Source organism: Geotrypetes seraphini, chromosome 7 (assembly GCF_902459505.1).
Source record: "Geotrypetes seraphini chromosome 7, aGeoSer1.1, whole genome shotgun sequence".
Classification (NCBI taxonomy): Eukaryota; Metazoa; Chordata; class Amphibia; order Gymnophiona; family Dermophiidae; genus Geotrypetes; species Geotrypetes seraphini.
Genome location: NC_047090.1, coordinates 134,321,498 through 134,327,497, shown reverse-complemented (window position 1 = coordinate 134,327,497; position 6,000 = coordinate 134,321,498). Strand labels below are relative to the sequence as shown.

Below are 6,000 nucleotides of genomic sequence, written 5' to 3'. Positions count from 1 at the left end.
CTGGACATTATACGGGAGGGATACAAGCTCAATTTTTCATCCCCTCCGAGATTCTCCATAGGTGGGAATAAGCAGTCAAAGTCAGAGCAACAGTGCAAAGGTTGCTGGATCTAGAAGCCATAGAGCTTGTACCAGAGGAAGACATGGGCTCAGGCAGTTACTCATAGTGCAAAGAGAGGGTCAGAAGACTGGAGGCTGATTCTAGACCTCAGTGCAGTGAATGCGACCCTCAAGATACCATGTTTATGAGACAATGAAGTCTATGATTGTGTCAGTGGCACCAGGACAATTTGCAACCTCCCTGGTTACTATTTTTCTAGAACACAGGAAGTTTTTGCGATTCCATGTACTGGAGCAACACTTCCAGTTTGTGGCCTTGCCTTTTGGGCTGGCCATGGCACCACAGACCTTCACCAAGGTGTAATTGTGGTTGTTGCAGCACACCTGTGCAGAATGGGCATGCAAATCCATCATACAAGAGGAAGTAACATCCCCTTTATCATCTTGGTCACTCTTCTTTGAACCTTTTCTAGTGCCACTATATCTTTTTTAAGATAAGGAGACCAGAACTGAAATGCAATACTCCAGGTGAGGTTGTACTATTGAGTGATACAGAGGCATTATAACATTCTTAGTCTTCTTTACTATCCCTTTTCTAATAATTCCTAGCATCTTGTTTGCTTTATTGGCTGCTGCCGCACATTGGGTGGAAGGTTTCAGCGTATTATCCACGATAACGGACGGGGAGAGGGACCTTGGGGTGATAGTGTCCGAAGATCTAAAGGCGAAAAAAACAGTGTGACAAGGCAGTGGCTGCTGCCAGAAGGATGCTGGGCTGTATAAGAGAGGCGTAGTCAGTAGAAGGAAGAAGGTGTTGATGCCCCTGTACAGGTCATTGGTGAGGCCCCACTTGGAGTATTGTGTTCAGTTTTGGAGACCGTATCTGGCGAAAGACGTAAGAAGACTTGAGGCGATCCAGAGGAGGGCGACGAAAATGATAGGAGGCTTGTGCCAGAAGATGTATGAGGAGAGACTGGAAGCCCTGAATATGTATACCCTAGAGGAAAGGAGAGACAGGGGAGATATGATTCAGACGTTCAAATACTTGAAGGGCATTAACGTAGAACAAAATCTTTTCCAGAGAAAGGAAAATGGTAAAACCAGAGGACATGGTTTGAGGTTGAGGGGTGGTAGATTCAGGGGCAATGTTAGGAAATTCTACTTTACGGAGAGGGTAGTGGATGCCTGGAATGCGTTCCCGAGAGAGGTGGTGGAGAGTAAAACTGTAGACTGAGTTCAAAGAAGCGTGGGATGAACACAGAAGATTTAGAATCAGAAAATAATATTAAATATTGAACTAGGCCAGTTACTGGGCAGACTTGCACGGTCTGTGTCGGTGTATGGCCGTTTGGTGAAGGATGGGCAGGGGAGGTTTTCAATGGCTGGGAGGGTGTAGATGGGCTGGAGTAAGTCTTAACAGAGATTTTGGCAGTTGGAACCCAAGCACAGTACCGAGTAAAGCTTTGGATTCTTGCCCAGAAATAGCTAAGAAGAAAAATTAAAAAAAATAAAATAAAAATTTTAAATTGAAACAGGTTGGGCAGACTGGATGGACCATTCGGGTCTTTATCTGCCGTCATCTACTATGTTGCTATGTTACTATAACACGCTGACCCCCGAGATGGACCCTAGCATCCGGCAACTATGATTTGGGATTATTCTTCTCAATGTGCTTTACTTTACATTTGTTCCAACTTCTTCAAAAAAGAGAATTTCTAATAATTTAAATTCAATAAATAATATAATTAATTAAATAAATAGTACTCAGTGAAAGCCAAAAATGAACTTCAAGGTATAAGAGCACAGGACTATCAGCTCAGGCTTGAATACATCATTGCACTCCTCCCTCCCTACCAATAAATATAATAAATAGAAAACAATAAATTAGAATGGAGGAGTACTTATCATCTGCTGGAAATAGTTGTTTATGTCCTGGGCTCTTGCTTTAAGTCCAAAAGTGCTTAGTGCTCCCCAATCAATCAAAAATCCAAAAAGCAAAAATTAAAAAAAAAACACAATACAAAAACACAAATCCACAGTCACTTTGCATTTGTTCTTATTAAATTTCATCTGCCGTTTGGACATCCAGTCTTCCAGTTTCTAAGGTCCTCCTGCAGTTTTTCACAATTGGCTTATAAGAGCTCAGTCCAAATCCGAAGGCAAAACTAGTAGGTTCACAGAGTGATTCAACTGCTGCAGAAGATGGGCTGGGTGATCAACTTTCAGAAAATCCATCTGAGCCGAAGCAGTTTTTGGAGTTTCTGGGAGTCTGGTTCAACACAAGGGAAGACAGTGTTCCTTCCAGAAGCCTGCAGAGAGAAGCTTTTGCATCCAATATAGTAGTTTAGAAAGAGTCTGCTTCAGCAGCCTGGTATTATTTTGCAGGTGCTAGGATCAATGGTTACAACCAAGGACATAATCCCCAGAGCGATGGCACACTTTGTCCACTCCAGGATGCGTTCCTCTCCTGATGGTGCCCACAGAGAGCCACGCTTCACCAGAGGCGTCCTTGGACAGTGGAAGCTTGTCAGAGTCTAGCCTGGTGGTTGAAACCCTAGTCTCTCACCAGAGTAGTTCCCCTTTGCATCTCTTCATGGATGACTCTGATGACGGACACCTGCCTATACAGCTGGGGGACATTTTGCGAGGGGCTTCCAGTTCAGAAATGCTGCTCCCTTCCCAGAGGAAGTGCTCAGTCAACCACTTGGAACTTCGAGCCATCCACCTGGCGCTTCAGGAATTGGGACTGCATTGCAGAACAAAGCAGTACAAGCTTTCTCGACAATGCAATGGTGGTAACCTCTCAATCGCCAGGTGGGCCCCAAAAGTGCTTCTCTACTCTTGGAAGTCCAGATGCTGTTTCAATGGATGGAGACCCCATTTTCTGGTGCTCTCTGCAGCGCATGTGATAGGAGCAGCCAAGTATGCAAGTGGATTTCCTCAGCCGGAAAAGTGGTCATTGTCTCAGGAAGCCTTTACCTGTATTATGAATCGGTGGGAGCGCCCGACATTTGATCTGATAGCATTGGCAGCCAACAAAAAGGTGGTTTGGTTTTTCAGACAAAGACACGAGCCAGAAAGTGAAGGCCTGGACATCCTGGTGCAACCCCGGCCAAAGGCAGGTCTTCTTTATGCCTTTCTTCTGTGGCCCATGATAGGCCAAATCTTGCACAGGATCATGGTGCACCAGGGACCAGCAATTCTAGTAGCACCAGTCTGGCTGAGACGACCATGGTATGCAGACTTGGTTTGTCTGCAAATGGATCAAAGTCTCAAACTTCCCTGTTAATCCCTTGCTTGCTCATGCAGGGTCCATTTGCCCTGCAGGATCCAAAACGCTTTGGTCTTACGACATGGCTTGTGAGCACATGGCGCTAGCATAGTAAAGGCTATTGATGGGTGTGGTCTCCACCCTTCTAAGATGTAGGAAGAAGGTGACTATAGCAACATATGCCAAAGCCTTGAAGTGCTTGCAAACGTGGTGTGCTCAGAGGAGTGAGGACCCAAGCTCAGCAACCGATCTCTGTGGTACTTGCCTTCCTGCAGGAAGTTCTGTGAAAGGGCTAGTAGTTGGCTCCCTAAAAGTTGAGATTGTGGGGCTCTCCTGTTTTGGGCCTAGACTTAATAAGAGCATCGTAGCCACCCAAACAGATGTGGCCAGGTTTTTTAAAGGGCGCATTATACCTCCATCCTCTGGTGCGGCAGCCTTTTCCAACATGGAATTTTAATCCGGTCCTCCGGGCGCTAGCAAGAGCACCTTATAAAACCTCTGGAGCAAGCTTCCCTAATGGATCTCACCATCAAGACTGTGTTTTTAGTAGTGATTACCTCCAGCCCAATGAGTGTTTTTGTCCTTCAGAGATCATGCTTGAATCCGAAATTCTGATAAAACAGTCCCATCTTCCTTACTGAAAGCAGTTTGCAGCTTTTTCATTTGTCAAGAAGTCCGCATGCCTGCTTTCATTCCTTTGAGATCAAGAATGATCGAGTATTGAAATTGTTGGATGTGCACAGATTCTTACTGTGGTACCTGGAAGTTACAAATGAATTTTGATTGTCTAATCATATTGGCTGGAGCTGGCCATTGAAGTCAACCAACCTCGAAAATGACTGTTTCAAGATAAATCCATATGGCCATTTCTTCAGCCTAGGTTAGAAGTGGAAAACATCCGCCTAAATCCATAAAGGCGCACTCTACTAGAAGCATAGCTTCCTCATGAGTGGAATCTTCAGTGGTATCCCCAGAAGAAATATGTAGGGCTGCCACTTGGTCTTCTCTCCATATGTTCATGACGTTTTACAGGGTGGACGTGGCAGGCAAATAGAATTCTGCATTTGTATCTTCAGTTCTGACAGAAGGCTCATCTGTCCCACCCTAAACTTGGGAGACTGCTTTGATATACCCCACACATTCAGGAATGGAGTGCCTGTTGCATTAGAAGCAAAGTTTAAGTTCTTACCCTCGATAATCTTCTTTCTGGTACATAGGATGGGTTTCAGGAATGGAGTCTCTTATCAGATGTTCATTTGTCTGCTTACTGCTTCAGAGGTGCCGGGGAATCTTGATATCTTGTTTCTTTCCTTTGTCGAGCCTTGACAAGGACAGAGGACTTGTTTGTTTTTCACCTTGTTATGTATGGTTCAGTTTATCTGCTATATGTTTTAATGATATGAGCAGAACAGACATGTCTTTTGGGGAGTGTTACCTATTCTATTTCCTCTCCAGGGCTGATCATTTGGCCTTTATCTGCCGTCATGTTTCACATTTCTATCTGCTTTGGTATGAACTGAGAAATTGGAGGACAGAACAAATGGATGGGAGGCGGAGCAAAAGAATGCTAATGAAACTCCCTACAAAAATTCTCACCAGAAGGGATTGACTACCCACATGTTCAGGAATGGAGTGTCTGCCTACTAGAAAGAAGAAGGCAAGAACCTAATCTTTCTTTTCATAGAGATTAGTTGCCAGTTTTGTAGCTACTTTCAGCTTGGACCACTGTCTTCCCATTTCACTTATATCCTCCCATCCCATTGGTTCTTCCTTCAGAAATTCTCTGTTTGCTGAAATCCAGCATTCTTGAAATGGAGGAGTGTGTGGCGCGGTGGTTGAAGCTACAGCCTCAGCACGCTGGGGTTGTAGGTTCAAATCCCGCACTGCTCCTTGTGACCCTGGGCAAGTCACTTAATCCTCCATAGCCCCAGGCACATTAGATAGATTGTGAGCCCACCGGGACAGACAGGGAAAATGCTTGAGTACCTGATTGTAAAACCACTTAGATCAGTGTTTTTCAACCTTTTTATACCTATGGACCGGCAGAAATAAAATAATTATTCTGTGGACTGGCATCGGTCCGTGGACCGGCGGTTGAAGAACACTGGGCTAAGTCGTGGGCCAGACCCCGCCCATCTCTACCCAATCTCCACCCTAGACCCCACCCCCATAATAGTACTAATTGCACCTTGCACGTCCCGTACCTCATCTGGAAGCCTTCCCTCTGATGTTGCAACGTCAGAGAAAAAGCTTCCGGTTCAGGCGCAGGATGCCCGTAGGAGCCACTGCCCGTGGCTTTGTGCACTGAATCAGTTAGGAAGAGGGTGCTGGCTCGAAGATAACGCTGCATCGATTGCACCGTGGACCAGCGGTTGAAGAACACTGTTTTGGGCCTGATGCAAGTGCTGGCCCTGTGGACCGGCAGGAAATTTCTGTGGACCGGCACTGGTCCTTGGGCCGGTGGTTGAAGAACACTGGCTTAGATAACCTTGATAGGCAGTATATAAAATCCTAATAAACTTGAAATCCAGGATTTTGAGTTTTGTGTCCACAGTTCACTTTAGCTTTTATATCAAACCATATTGTATGATAATCACTACCAAATGAATCAGATTGAATTCTTTGACTGGGCAACCAGAGAATTGGATTGAGGACATGCACTAGATGTA

The 6,000-nt window shown here is 45.1% G+C and overlaps 1 protein-coding gene across 1 annotated transcript in view; it reads left to right on the top strand.

The window, feature by feature from the left end:
* MAP4K5 (mitogen-activated protein kinase kinase kinase kinase 5) overlaps window positions 1–6,000 on the top strand; it is a 293,565-nt gene that overhangs the window by 126,311 nt on the left and 161,254 nt on the right. The gene's annotated exons all lie outside the window — the stretch shown is intronic.